This window comes from Pristiophorus japonicus, chromosome 1 (assembly GCF_044704955.1).
Source record: "Pristiophorus japonicus isolate sPriJap1 chromosome 1, sPriJap1.hap1, whole genome shotgun sequence".
In the NCBI taxonomy this organism is placed as follows: Eukaryota; Metazoa; Chordata; class Chondrichthyes; family Pristiophoridae; genus Pristiophorus; species Pristiophorus japonicus.
This window is the reverse complement of record NC_091977.1, coordinates 200141564-200157789: the sequence shown is the minus strand read 5'-3', so window position 1 is coordinate 200157789 and position 16226 is coordinate 200141564.

Genomic DNA, 16226 nt, shown 5'->3' with positions numbered 1-16226 from the left:
GTCTTCAATGTCACAATATCTTAATAGCGGATGAGGAGGATTTTCCAAGACACAAGTGACAACTATAACACGGGAACTCAAGAATATAAAGCTCTGTCACTTATTTATGATTAGCAAGTTGTAACACGATGCTATCTGTCACCGCTGACTGACTCGGGGTCTCTACCAGGAACTTATACCTTCAGCTGCTGACACACTGTGCTTAGATGGCTGACACATTGGGCAGGGCGTATAATAGGCGGTCAATCCATTATGGTCCCTGCCACCTCTGGAAGTAAAAATCTACCTCCAAACTTGAATATAACATTGGAAATTGTAAAGTATTTTGGTAACAATCAGTGGGAATTTCTCCAGGGCTTCTCCAGCAATCTTCCAGAGTTGCAGTTCTTAAAGATGCTGTACCTAATGTGCATGACTGGTAGTTAGATGGCTTGAACCTTTAATTTTCATACTTAAAGAAGGAATATATGATGTGAGTTTGGTGCTTACCTTGGTCCCCAATTGTTTATGTTGATTTATGCTAGTTTATGGCCATTTTTACATTCCAACATATGTTATAAGATTGGCAGAAAATTTGGGATGTAAATAGATATTGACAAAGTTTCACCCCCACAATGTATTTCCACCATTTTCTGCTTGATTTCAAATGTCGGTATTTTTATTTCTGTCTCCATTAGTAATGTGCTGCCTGAATGATTGCTAAAGAGTATATTACAATGTTAGATTTTTGCAGAAAATTATTTTTTGAAGTGCTGTATGAAAGAATGCAATGCGTGCTTTGAAAGCTATAGAAGTCGAAGAATTCATGTTATTTTCCAGTATGGTATCTGTTACGTATATAAACTTGTATTTACCATGTTTAACCACCAGAGGGTTTATCCCCTGGAGTCCCAAGGGATCCCACAATCCCTTGGGACACCTGTATATAAGGAGGCCTCACAGGCTGGAGAGGCACTCTGAAATCTGCACCAAAACACTATAGTCACACTTACTTTGAGCTTGCAATATTTAGTCTGACTCTTTATCCAAGGCATAACAACCGGCGACGAGATACAGATGATGAACCCCAACACAACAATGCAGTGAACTGTGGCAATCCTGGAAAAATTTTCAGAGGGAGATGATTGGGAAACCTTCGTGGAGCAACTTGAACAATACTTCATGGCCAACGAGCTGGAAAGAGAAGGGAATGCTGCCAAACGAAGGGCGATCCGCCTCAGCGTTTGCGGGGCACCAACGTATGGCCTCATGAGAAACATGCTCACTCCAGCAAAACCCACAGACAAGTCATACAAAGAGTTGTGCACACTGGTCCGGCAGCATCTAAACCCAAAAGAAAGCGTTCTGCTGGCGAGGTATCAGTTCTACACGTACAAGAGGTCTGAAGGCCAGGAAGTGGCGAGCTACGTTGCCGAGCTAAGGCACCTTGCAGGACACTGAAAATTTGAAGGACACATCTGCCCCATTTAAGCCAGCGTCCAACGGTCAGGCAGAACGAGCAGTCCAAACAATCAATCAGAGCTTGAAAAGGGTAACTGAAGGCTCACTGCAGACTCGCTTATCCCGAGTCCTGCTTAGTTACCGCTCAAGACCCCACTCGCTCACCGGGTTCCCTCCCGCTGAACTGCTCATGAAAGGGGCACTTAAGACAAGGCTCTCATTAGTCCACCCTGATCTTCATGAACAGGTAAAGAACAGGAGGCTTCAACAGAATACATATCATGATCGCGCAAATGTTTCACTCGAAATTGAAGTAAATGATCCTGTATTTGTGTTATACTGTGGACAAGGTCCCAAGTGGCTTGCTGGCACTGTTTTGGCCAAAGAGGGGAGTAGGGTGTTTGTGGTCAAACTCGCAAATGGACTCACCTGCAGAAAACACTTGGACCAAACCAAACTCAGATTTACGGACTATCCAGAACAACCCACAATAGACTCTACCTTTTTCGACCCTCCAACACACACACAAGTGGCAACTGACCCAACGCTTGGCCACGAAGCAGAACCCATCACCTGCAGCAGCCCAGCAAGACTCACCACCCCCAGCAGTCCAGCAAGGCCAGCTGCACAGCAGCCCAGTGAAGACCCAACAAATGACTCACCAACACAATCAATCAGGGAAAGGAAGGCCCCAGATCAACTCACATTGTAAATAGTTACACAATTGATTTTGGTGGGGAGTGTTGTTATGTATGTAAACCTGTATTTACCATGTCTAACCACCAGAGGGCTTATCCCCTGGAGTCCCAAGGGATCCCACAATCACACTTACTTTGAGTTTGCAGTATCTAGCCTGACTCTTTATCCAAGACATAACAGTAGCATTGTGTTTCGTTCCACTATGTGTCGGGTGCAGCCTTGTCCGCTACTGTCCGGGGAAGACGTTCTACTGTACAACTGTTTGTAGAAGACAAATGTATTATAATTCTATTAAAAGCTGATTTCCTCTTTAACCCCTTCCTCCAAGTGATGGTAAAGTAAATCATTCTCAATGGGAAATCGCAGCAGTTCTTGACCCTTTTTAGTGGAAAGGGTTGAATTGGTTTGAACTGACGTGTTCCTTTCGAGAGACAGGTGTGTTTTTTTTTATTATTATCTTTTTCAGTAATTTGCCAAGTCCCTGCATTTGAGATAATCTTATCTGTCCGTGAGTATCCGCACAGCAAACGATGTTCAAATGAAAAGGAAACAGGGCTATTATTGTGCACTGTGCACTGTGATTGAATGCAGTGGTCACTTTCACATTAGATTAAAAAGGCTGAATCAGAATGCTGATGGTATGGATTTAACTGACTGACATCCTGCTCGGCTGCATGTTACGAGTCAGAGCAGCATCATTTCCCAAGTTTGACTGGTGACTCAGACAGCAAGGAAGTATAAATATCGGATTCAGAAAAAGGAAACAAAGAAAAATAATTACATTTCAGGATGAGTAATGCATCAACCATGAAACATTTTAAGATGAAGTCCACTAATACATTTTGCACAAGTTATATTTAAAATGCTAATACTGAAAGATTTTAAAAGCAGTCTGATGTTGCTTGATAGTTCACCCTTGCATTAATTCACTGCTGGCAGCCAGCTCTTTGTTTGCTTCTGTGAAGGAAAGACTTATCTATTTTTCTGATCGGGTCATTTTGAATTTTATTCAAATCTGTCTATCCTCTCAAAGGCCAACCTACCCTAATTATTCTGGGTGTGACATCAATGGGAAACTTACAATTCGATTGAGTTAGCAAATACTATATTTTTTATAATCCAGATACACAATAAAACAAATCCAATTCGTGAGTAAGGCTCAATATTCATCCATCCTCCACATCTGGTTGTTGCCATGCTGCCAGAAACCAGGTCCTGCAGATTGGAAAGTTCATGTTTACAGTGTGGTGAGAATATGCCATCCTTGTTGCAGAAGGGTGCAGCTCCAATTAAGTGAGGTGTCATAGCCAGCGAATCACCTGCAATAGCTTGTCTTCCTCCACCTTTGCCTCTAGGGTCTCTCGGATCTATCCTTGGCCCTCTTCTATTTCTCATCTGCATGTGTCAGTTTCCACATGTATCTTGATGACACCCAGCTCTACCTCACCACCATCTCCCTCAAACCTTCCACTGCATCTGATTTGTCACGCAGCTTGTCTGACATGAGCAGAAGTTCCCTCAAATTAAATATTGGGAAGACTGAAGCCTTTGCTTTTGCCCCTGCCACAACCTCTGTTCCCTAGCCACTGATTCCATCTCCCTCCCTGGCCCATATATGAGGCTGACCAGACTGTTTACCACCTCGGCATCCTGTTTGACCCCATGTCCTTTCCATCACCGAGACTGCCTACTTCCAGCTCTATAATATCGCTCGTCTTTGCCCCTCCCTCAACCCATCTGCAGCTGAAACCCTCATCCATGTGCTTGAGGGTTATGCCATGGTCTTGTAGCACTGGGGAGAGCAGCAAAGCAGAGTCTTTGACTCTGGTAGCTTTGAGAGAGGCCAGGATTTGACACTATTGGGGGAACAGGGTCTGGCAGCTATAAGGGGAAGTGAGGTCATCGGAGACTCTGAGCCACCAACTACCCCACTTCCTGCCCCTTAGACCATTCCCAAACTGCTGACCCACTTCCCAGCCTGAAGCAGGGTTTAAGCTCAAATTGAGCTTTAATACAATAGTTGCTGATTGCACGCTTATTTTCGAGCTAACCTAACTACGGATGTTTACAACCGGATAACACAGCTGCTGTAATTAGCTAAGATAAACACTTCTGAAAGTCAAAGGCTAAATAGAAAATAACAAAGGCAATGTAATTAGCTTGCTCTGTTCAACTGAAGTTTTAAAAATGCAAGACATTTTGCCAGTTGTAGTTATTGGTCCTGGAATTTCTGGGGTCTGCTCTGTTGGCACAAGTGCGGCAAAAAAGAATCCCCACCGCCCCTAGCCCAAAGCTCTGAAGATTCAAGGCTGCTCACTAAGATCATTCTGTCTCAAAATGTCCAGCATCTGTGATGGGCAGGAATTTCCCAGAATTCTATTCCCTGTTTTTTTTTCCTCTCCCAGGAGATTACTACTGGTGGGTGAGGGGCACTGAGGGTCATAATATTTGTTTGCAACATGACTGAATGGGACAGGCTCGATGGGCCAGTTGGTCTTCTGTCCGTCTTTTTCATATTTAAGTATGATTAAAGGGTCAATCATTTTAGGAGGGTGTACTCCTTTATGTGATTAATGGTAGATGCCATCGGGCTGGACTCGTCTCCCATTGGTGGGTTAGTGGCCATATTAGCATCCATGTGTTGCCACCATTAACTCATGAACTTTCCTTGGGCCCCATTAGCCAAGCAAGGTGGATTAGGAGTGGCAATATCATTCTTCATTGAGTTACCACCACTGGGAAGGAGGGAACTTGAATGTTGTTGCATTCTTTAATTCACATTTTGAACAGTTAGAAGTACAAGTGCAAGATGTCTAAAGGAGCAGCAACCTCGGGGTGATCAGCCCCGATGAAGTGGCCCCAATAAAATTGCCGCTCTGTTTTATTAGATGGAGAGAAAAAAGTAAAGCAGATGAGCATGGTGTTGGATGCATGTGTGTTAATGCGAGGACTGTTGCAAATAAGATTGATGAGTTGCAGGCACAAGTCGAGGAGGGGAGTAGAGATATTGTATAGGATAAAAATAGATGGAAAAGAGGTGCTAAATAGGTTGGCATCATTCAAAATTAACAGGTTACACAGTCCCAGATGGGATGCTTCCTAGTTTGCTGATAGCAGAAGCTCTGACCACAATCTTTCAATCCTCCTTGGATGTGGGAGTGCTGGCAGAGGACTGGAGGATTGCAAATGTTATACCCCTGTTCAAAAAAGGTCAATCTATTGTCAGTGGTGGGAAAAGTACAAGAGAACATTGTCAAGGAGAACATTAATTCTCACTTAGACACACATGGGTTAACATGGAATAAAAACAGAAAATGCTGGAAATACTCAGCGTGCCAGGCAGCGATTGTGGAGAGAGAAACCGAGTTGATGTTTCAGGTCGGTGGCCATTTGTCAGAACTGGAAAAAGTTAGAGATATAACAGGTTGTAAGCAATTTCAGAGGCAGGGAAATGGGGGCGAGGACGAAAGAACAAAGGGGAATGTTTGTGATAGGGTGGAAGGTCGGACAGATTAAGAGACAAAAGGGATGATGGTGCAAGGCAAAAGGGGCTGATAATGGAACAAGTAAAGAAACAAAGGATGGGTCGAGAGGATGTGTAAATGGAAATATCAGAATCATCAACAACAGTTGCCGTTCAAAAAAATGGGTGCAGAGGTTGTGATCTAAAATTGTTGAACTCAGTGTTGAGTCCTGAAGGCTGTAAAGTGCCTAATGGAAAGATGAGGTGCTGTTCCTCGAGTTTACTTTGAGCTTCATTGGAACAGTGCAGGAAGCTAAGGACAGAGACATCAGAGTGGGAGTAGGGTAGAGAGTTAAACTGACAAGTGGCCAGAAGCTCGGGGTCACCCTTGCCGGGTCTTAAAGCAGAATGGCAGTTCTTTGAGGAGAGAATATAGGTGCAGTTTTGTGGCTACATTTGAGCCTTAAAGAACCCATTATGTTCCTTTTACTGCACCAAATCTGCCCCAAGATGGGTGGTAACGCAGAGGAGTGAAATGAGGCCTCCAGATGGGCATTAATGACCCTCGATTGGGAATGCCCCCAACTTTTTTTTCAAACATCGAGATTGTCTCCTGTGTCTGCATGAGTTCTGGGAGGGGTCTGGACGACAATCTCTGCTCCCAAAGGCAGGCAGGTGCAGATTTTCCAGCTGCAGCGGACAAGCAGGCACTAGACATGCACCCACCTGACCCGTGCAAATTAGGTCTCCTCCCACTGACCCTGCGATGACTGCCAGCATCGCATCCAAGAGTTTCAGAGACTCTGTTTACGCAGTAGAAATTTTTCAACACATAGATGATTACTTCAGAGACTAAAAAAGAGAACATCTAGTTCATTTTCGGAACTTTTAATCTGAATTATCGTCTGGGAATTTCCTCGGAACTGCTTCCCCTTCACCGGCAGAAGTGCGGCGGAAACTCTGGTTACACATGTGAACGTGATTTCCATCACACCTCTGGCAAAGTTACAGCAGCAGAGTGAGAGCAGCTCCGAGGAAACTTCCAGCCATTGTGCTTTAATTATTTTGGGGGGTTTAATTATAAACATTAAACACTGGTACCAAACGTAACATTTCTGGCAAATGATCTCAGCCCACTCTGCTGAGGGAGGTTTACCATTAGCCTGCACTCTACTGACATGACTACCCATGACAGATAGCTATCGGCTTATGCTGTAGGGGAAAATGTTGATCTTTGCCATAGGAAGGCGTTTCCTATGATGCTCATCTTTCTCCTGTGTTTGTGATGATGGAGATCACTTCAAAGTCAACTGGCAATCCATCCAAATTAAGCTTACCTGCTGCAAGCTTCAGCATTTAAGTAGCTGCAATTGCTTGTGACACCTGGTGCAGAAACATTGCAATGTTGCATTGCATTGTACAATGCACCCAGTTTGTCATTTCATATCAGCATCACAAATAATGGATGGATCCTGACAGTTACAATAACAATAAAGATCACAAAAACAGAATGAATATTCAGGCTTCCAAGGACTGAGGAACTGCCCCCCAAAAATTTGCAAGCTATTTATGACTCATTTAAAGAACAAAAAATACCATTTTATAGCATATGTAAACCAGTAAGCCGCTCTGTGGGATAGCATTGTAACACTGTAGCCTTGTCATGCGTGCTGCTGTATTCCTTCAGGCTGAATATCACTTTCGTCTGCAGCAGTTATTCTCTATTGAACATCACAAGTTTGCAACCGTGTCGAGCATACACACCGTACATGAGTAAGAATATAAATGTAGTATTCATGTTCACACTCCCCTTGCCTCGTCCGAAACATTGGCACCAGGTATCCTAGTGCATCATATGATGTATTTCCGTCATTTGTGTCTTACTTCACTATGCCACCCGTATTTGAGTGCACGTGTTATACAGCTGTCACTTCTGATAGGAAATTGTGGCAGTTCCACTGGTTGATGGGGAACCTGCAGATTGAGTCTCCACCCAGCTTTCCACCACTGCACACTGCGGTTCTGCCATGATTCTTTGACAGCACCTCTCAAACCCAGGACCTCCACCACCAAATCGGGTGCATGGGAACACCATTTCCTACAAGTTGCCCCTCAAGTCACAACCGGGCTTGTACATTGTTCCATCATTGTCACTGGGTCAAAATCTGAAACTCCTTACCTAACAGCACTGTGGTAGTAACTTCGTCACATGGCCTGCAATGATTCATCACCACCTTCTCAAGGGTAACTAGGAATAGAAACATAGAAACATAGAAACATAGAAAATAGGTACAGGAGTAGGCCATTCGGCCTTTCGAGCCTGCACCACCATTCAATAAAATCATGGCTGACCATTCACCTCAGTACCCCTTTCCTGCTTTCTCTCCATACCCCTTGATCCCTTTAGCTATAAGGGCCATATCCAACTCCCTCATGAATATATCCAATGAATTGGCATCAACAACTCTCTGCGGAAGAGAATTCCACAGATTAACAACTCTCTGAGTGAAGAAGTTTTTCCTCATCTCGATTCAAAATGACTTACCCCTTATCCTTAGACTGTGACCCCTGGTTCTGGACTCCCCCAACATCGAGAACATTCTTCCTGCATCTAACCTGTCCAGTCCCGTCAGAATTTTATATGTTTTTATGAGATCCCCTCTCATTCTTCTAAACTCCAATGAATACAGGCCCAGTCGATCCAGTCTCTCCTCATATGTCAGTCCTGCCATCCCGGGAATCAGTCTGGTGAACCTTCACTGCACTCCCTCAATAGCAAGAACGTCCTTCTTGATTAGGAGATCAAAACTGAACACAATATTCCAGGTGAGCCTCACCAAGGTCCTGTACAGCTGCAGCAAGACCTCCCTGCTCCTATTCCCTAGCTATGAAGGCCAACATGCCATTTGCCTTCTTCACCCGCCTGCTGCACCTGCATGCCAACTTTCAATGACTGATGTACCATGACACCCAGGTTTTGTTGCAACTTCCCTTTTCCTAATCTGCTGCCATTCAGATAATATTCTGCCTTCACGTTTTTGCTCCCAAAGTGGATAACCTCACATTTATCCACATTATACTACATCTGCCATGCATTTGCCCATTCACCTAACCTGTCCAAGTCACCCTGCAGCCTCTTAGCATCCTCCTCACAACTCACACCACCACCTAGCTTAGTGTCATCTGCAAACTTGGAGATATTACTCTCAATTCCTTCATCTAAATCATTGATATATATTGTAAATAGCTGGGGTCCCAGCACAGAGCCCTGCGGCACCTCACTAGTCACTGTCTGCCATTCTGAAAAAGACCCGTTTATCCCGACTCCCTGCTTCCTGTCTGCCAACCAGTTCTCTATCCACGCCAATACATTATCCCCAATACCATGTGCTTTAATTTTGCACACTAATCTCCTGTGTGGGACCTTGTCAAAAGCCTTTTGAAAGTCCAAATACACCACATCCACTGGTTCTCCCTTGTCCACTCTACCAGTTACATCCTCAAAAAATTCTAGAAGATTTGTCAAGCATGATTTCCCTTTCCTAAATCCATGCTGACTTGGACTGATCCTGTCACTGCTTTCCAAATGCGCTGCTATTTCATCTTTAATAATTGATTCCAACATTTTCCCCACTACCAATGTCAGGCTAACTGTCTATAATTCCCTGTTTTCTCTCTCCCTCCTTTCTTAAAAAGTGATGTTACATTTGCTACCCTCCAGTCCATAGGAACTGATCCAATAAATGCTGGCCTTGAAAGTATCGCCCACACCCAAGAATCAATAAAAATGTCAGCATAACTGCAGAGATAAATGTGCTCTTCTATCACTATTTATGTTATCATAACCCTTCCTAATCTTGAAATCCACTGTCAATTCACTGCTTAACTTTCTCAGCTCTAGTGAAAAAAACCCTAACTTCTTAAATCTTTCATCATAATTATAACTCCTCAACCTTGCTAACATTGTATTGAATCTATGCTAACATTTCCCATTTCATTGATATCCTTCCTATAATGAGATGTCCAAAACTATACACAATACTCCAATTGCAGTCTAACTAAAGTCATTATACAAAACCAAGAATTCTGTAGGTATTTTTTATACTGCCACCTTTAATGACCTGTGACACATTAAAGTCCCTCTGCTCCTCTATTGTCTTTAAAATCTTTCAATCAAGATGTATTAGCTTTCGTTATTGATACTTCCAAAATGTACTGCTTCATATTTTTTGTACACTGAACTGCACCTGCCACCTATCTGCCCATCCTACTAACTATCACAGACCTCCTACCAATTTGCCATACTCTCCAATGTGACCCCATCAGTAAGTTTCAATATTGTTCCTTGAATCCTAAATCCAGGTCATTTATGTGTATAGTAAATAAGTCCACTGAAATTTCATTCACAACAGCTTTTTAGTATGATACATTTCCTTTTATCCCAACCTTTGGCTTTCTACCCTCCAGCTACCTCTCTACCAACATTGTGGATGCTCAGTTCTCAGGCATATTGAAGAAGAGACCCATTTCATCAGGTCTCAGTCATCACAATGGCTTCCCCAATCACATGTTAAATGCCCTGTACCTAGAGTACAGACCCAGTGTAAGAATGTTAATGAGTTGGGAGGCAGCATTCCCAGCCTGATGTTTCATTTTTTCTCTTTATCTACCCATTGGGAACCCAGTAGAGGGGTGCTCAAAGACAGCTGGTGGTGGGACATACTGCAACTTTCCATAGACCAGAGAATCAACGAGGTTCCTGTAGGCAGCCTGAAAGTAAAAGAGAACAAATGTGAATATGTTTCTGCAGTATTCACTCCACCGTCCACACCACCGTACTCTCCATCCCCTCCACCCCAACACCACTATCAACCCATAGACAATAGTCAGGTCTTGGGGGCCTCTGATTGCTGCTGGCCTGAAGCTGCATTGCTGATTCTGCCCATTTCCCCCCGCCCCTCCCCACCACTGAGCAACGCCCTGTCAGAAAGTGGCCCTGTGCTAGGAGTAGTCCAAGAACATTGCATCACCTCTCCTCTGGTCATGTAACAGGAAGAACCCTATTTCTGCAATGGAATAATTGTTTCCTCTCATCCCTAGTTTTCCTGCTCCTTCCAAGCCCTGGCTCTTTCTCTCATCATACAAAGGAACGGGAGAGGAGTTTGTTCCATGGTGGGAAGTAGCAGGGAGCTGTTAAGTCCTGATTCTAATGTACTGACTTACACGAGACACATGCTGAAGTTCATTCTTTGCTGTGATTTAAAATTTTCCCAATCTTCTAGTTTCCCACTAACCTTGGCCACCTTATACGCATTGGTTTTTAATTTGATACTCTCCTTTATTTCCTTGGTTATCCACGGCTGGTTATCCCTTCTCTTACCGTCCTTCTTTTTCACTGGAATATATTTTTGTTGAGCACTACAAAAGAGCTCCTTAAAAGTCCTCCACTGTTCCTCAATTGTGCCACTGTTTAGTCTGTGTTCCCACTCTACTTTAGCCAACTCTGCCCTCATCCCACTGTAGTCCCCTTTGTTTAAGCATAGTACGGTCATTTGAGACACTACTTCCTCACCCTCAATCTGTATTACAAATTCAACCATACTGTGATCACTCATTCCGAGAGGATCTTTTACTTGGAGATTGTTTATTATTCCTGACTCATTACACAGGACCAAATCTAAGCTAGCTTGCTCCCTTGTAGGTTCTGTAACATACTGTTCTAAGAAACAATCCCGTATGCATTCTATGAATTCCTCCTCCAGGCTACCCCGTGCGATTTGATTTGACCAATCGATATGTAGGTTAAAATCCCCCATGATTACTGCCGTTCCTTTTTCACATGCCTCCATTATTCCCTTGATTATTGTCCGCCCCACCGTGAAGTTATTATTTGGGGGCCTATAAACTGCGCCCACCAGTGACTTTTTCCCCTTACTATCTCTAATCTCCACCCACAATGATTCAACATTTTGTTCATTAGAAACAATATCATCTCTCACAACTGCTCTAATATCATCCTTTATTAACAGAGCTATCCCACCTCCTTTCCCTTCTTGTCTATCCTCCTGAATTGTCAGATACCCCTGTATATTTAATTCTCGGTCTTGGCTACCCTGCAACCACGTTTCTGTAATGGACACCAAATCATACCCATTTGTAATGATTTGTGCCGTCAACTCATGTACTTTATTTCGAATGCTGCGTGCGTTTAGGTAGAGTGTTTTAATACTAGTATTTAAACCATGATTTTTAGTTTTGACCCCTCCTGCAGCCCCCTTATATTCATACATATTGTCCCTTCCTATCACCTTGTGGTTTACCCTTACCCCAGTGCTACTCTGCTCTGTTGCCTCCTGCCTTTTGCATTCTTTCTTGGGGTCCTGTTCATCTGAGCTCTCACCCACTCTAACTAGCTCAGAGCCCTCTCCTGGGTTCCGAATACTCCTCGCATTGAGGCACTGAGCTTTCAGGCTTGCCTTTTTATTACACTTTGACCCTTTAGAATTTTGCTGTACAGTGGCCCTTTTTGTTTTTTGCCTTGGGTTTCTCTGCCCTCCACTTTTACTTATCTCCTTTTTGTCTTTTGCTTCTGTGTGTCGGGTTCTCAGTGACTATCCATTGCTTTGGCTAGTTGACAGGTGCAGAAGAGGTATAAAAGCTACAATTTTACAGCTGTTCACTTTCCAATGTCAGAAGCTGAAGCCTTCAGGATTTGGAAGACACTTTTGAGCTTTATGCAAGTTGGAAGTGTTTGCAGTGAACTCTCTATCCACTGTCACCTCCTTGGAGCAAACTCTCTCACCATTGATAGTTTGCTTCTGTCATCTCAACTTCAGCTGCCAGCAATTCCATCAGCATCAGAGCCCTTGAAAAAAATCTCACCTCGGTTCTCAGAATCCCACTACGATCAGCCCCAACACTAACATCACCAACACAACACCAAACTTCTCCGCAATCACCTGATGCTGCACAGGACACAGGGCATCAGCACCTGATAACATTGCTGCCCTGGACATCAGGGATGGCCTCACCATGGCCACATTTACTTCACTTGACGCTGTACACCGTGGCTGCCACACGATGCGTCAGGTTGGCGCCACCTCACACCAACACCATAAAGCATTCCTGCAATGTCCAGGCCATTCCTTTCATACTCATCACCATTGTCGGGGGTACCATTATGTCTGACCATTCACTATAACTCACTAAGCCACTTCCAAAGATGCACACAAATCTGTCCAAGAACGCAAAGTGTTCAAAATAAAGATTTCAATGTTTGACAATACATTAGCAGCAATTCTATATGAACTTTGGCTAAAACACCCAAGTGCCTACTCTTGTGTGTTGCTGGTTGGTATGATTGGACTGGGATGACAGTGAATGTGAAGGGTGGCTAGTGAGATGGGGATGTGATCATGTAGATAGAGAGAGTGGGATGGGTGGAGGTGCAAGATAAGTTGGTGTGAGTAAGGATGTGCAGGGGTAGGATAGGGAAGGCAGAGTGATGAGAATGTGATGAGGTTGAATGTGGCTCAGCAGTAACGTTTTGTGATCTACTGAGATCATTGAAAGGTTTGTGCCACTGCAGCCTGGTCCTCCTGACCACATCCCTGCTTGTGCCCTCATGTCCAATGTGTAACCAGGCTGCGTTGGTGTCCTGGGGATGTCTCTTCCGCCCATTGGAAGGGAAGAGAACATCCCTGCATGCTGTGACTCCTTCCATAAGCATCTGGAGGGAGTAATGGCAGAACCTGCGTGCAGCCGTGCACCTTTGTTAAGTGCTTGTCAGTGTTTGCAGCACCTCAATGCTGTAGAACACTGACAGCACAACTGTCAAAATCAATGTGGTCAGGGTCCCTTTAAGGAAACTGACTGATGATGCGTCATCAAATTTGCTTCCTTTTAATTGGCTGGGAACCTCTCAGGGCAGGCTTAACAAGCCCAATCCAGAGAAGATTCTATTCACAGTGCGGGCTGGAGTTAGGAGCGGGGTCACCACCTGCAACCGACCCCAGCCACACCGGACCCGCCACAGTTGGTGAAATCGCAGCCACTAACTCTGTTTCTCTCTTCACAGATGGCGCCTGACTTGCTGAGTGTTTTGCAGCATTTTCTGTTTGTATTTCAAATTTCCAGCATCTACAGTATTTTGCTTTTCAGAAAAGATCATTTGGCCAATCACGCCTGCTTCATCCAGAGCCCATTTGGGCTAATCTATCCTATACTTCCCACCAGTGTTATGTTCTGATCCTAAGTTTAATGAACCCAAAAATTCTTCTGTTATTTACTTGTATTTACTCTGTATAGCCACCAGAGGGCTCATCTCCTGGAGTCCCAAGGGATCCCATAATCCCTTGGGAGCACAGGTATTTAAGGATGCCTCACAGGAGAGGCACTCTGGAGACCTACAATAAAAGAATACGGTCACACTTTACTTTGAGCTCACAGTGTTCAGTCTGACTCTTTCTCCATACATAACAACTGGCGATGAGATAAAGATAGCGAACCCAAATATACAGCGAACAGTGAGGATCCTGGAGAAATTCTCAAAGGGAGATGATTGGGAAAATTTTGTTGAGCGACTCGACCAATACTTCGTAGCCAGCGAGCTAGACGGAAAAGAGAACGTTGCCAAACGAAGGGCGATCCTCCTCATCGTCTGTGGGGCACCAACATATGGCCTCATGAAAAATCTGCTTACTCCAGAAAAACCCACAGAAAAATTGTATAATGATTTGTGCATACTGGTCCGAAAGCATTTGAACTGAAGGAAAGCGTTCTGATGGCGAGGTACCGGTTCTACACCTACAAAAGGTCTCAAGCCAAGAAGTGGCGAGTTATGTCGCCGAGCTAAGACGCCTTGCAGAACATTATGAATTTGAAGGACATTTGGACCACATGCTCAGAGACTTTTTCGTACTTGGCACTGGCCACAAAACCATACTTCGCAAACTTTTGACTGTAGAGACCCCAACCTTGAGTAAGGCCATAGCGATAGCCCAGGTGTTCATTGCCACCAGTGACAATACTAAGCAAATCTCTCAGCACACAAGTGCTGCTACAAGTACTGTGAACAAAGTGATGTTGTTTTCAAATCGCAACATACAGGGCAGGTCACACACGCCTGAAGCTGCACGTGAGCAGACGTCTCAGAGTCTACCATCAAGGGTGATGAATGCAAGGCCATTAACACCCTGCGGGGGTGATCATCGTTTCCATTCATGCCGATCCAAAGGGTACGTTTGCAAGGGCTGTGGAACAATAGGACACCCCCAACGTATGTGCAGGTGAGCTGCAAATCTTGTTAAACCTGCAAACCATCATGTTGCAGAGGAGGACATATCCACAGAGGATCACGACAAACCAGAGCCTCAGACCGAGGAGGCAGAGGTACATGAGATGCACACACTCACCACAAATTGTCCCCCGATAATGCTGAATGTTAAACTAAATGAACTCCCGGTGTCAATGGAGCTGGATACGGGTGCGAGCCAGTTCATCATGGGTAAAAAGACTTTCGAGAAATTGTGGTGCAGCAAGGCCTCAAGGCCAGTCTTAACTCCAATTCACATGAAACTAAGAGCTTACACAAAGGAACCGATTCCCGTAATCAGCAGTGCTACCGTAAAGGTTTCCTACGATGGAAACTACCACTCTGGGTGGTACCGGGCGATGGTCCCACGCTGCTCAGCAGGAGCTGGCTGGGAAAGATAAGCTGGAACTGGGACGACGTCCGAGCATTTTCGCCCGCTGACGACACTTCGTATGCCCAGATCTTAAACAAGTTCCTTCGCTGTTCGAACCAGGCATCGGGAAATTCCAAGGAGAAAAAGTGCAGTTCCACCTAATTCCGGGAGTGCGACCCATCCATCACAAGGTGAGAGCAGTACAGTACATGATGAGAGAAAGGGTAGAGATCGAGCTAGACCAGCTGCAAAGAGAAGGCATCATCTCACTGATCGAATTCAACGAGTGGGCCAGACCTATTGTCCCAGTCCTCAAGGGAGACGGCACCATCAGATCTGTGGCAATTACAAAGTAACTATCAATCATTTCTCCATGCAGGATCAATATCCACTACCAAAGGCTGACGACCTCTTTGCAATGCTGGCGGGAGGAAGGACGTTCACAAAGCTGGATTTGACTTCAGCCTACATAACGCAGGAACTGGAGGAATCATCGAACGACCTCACCTGCATCAACACGCACAAAGGTCTTTTCATTTATAACAGATGCCCATTTGCAATTCGATCAGCAGCAGCGATATTCCAAGGAAACATGGAAAGCTTACTGAAGTCGGTCCCACGCACCGTGGTCTTCCAGGACGACATCTTGGTCACAGGTCGGAACACAGCCGAGCATCTGCACAACCTGGAGGAGGTTCTTAGTCAACTCAACTGTGTGGGGCTCAGGTTAAATTGCTCGAAGTGCGTTTTCCTAGTGCCTGAAGTGGAGTTCCTGAGGAGGAGGATCGCGGCGGACGGCATCAGGCCCACCGATTCAAAGACGGAGGCAATCGAGAATGCACCGAGGCCACAGAACGTGACGGAGCTGCGGTCGTTTCTAGGACTCCTGAACTATTTTGGTAACTTCTTACCGGGTCTCAGCACACTGTTAGAACCAC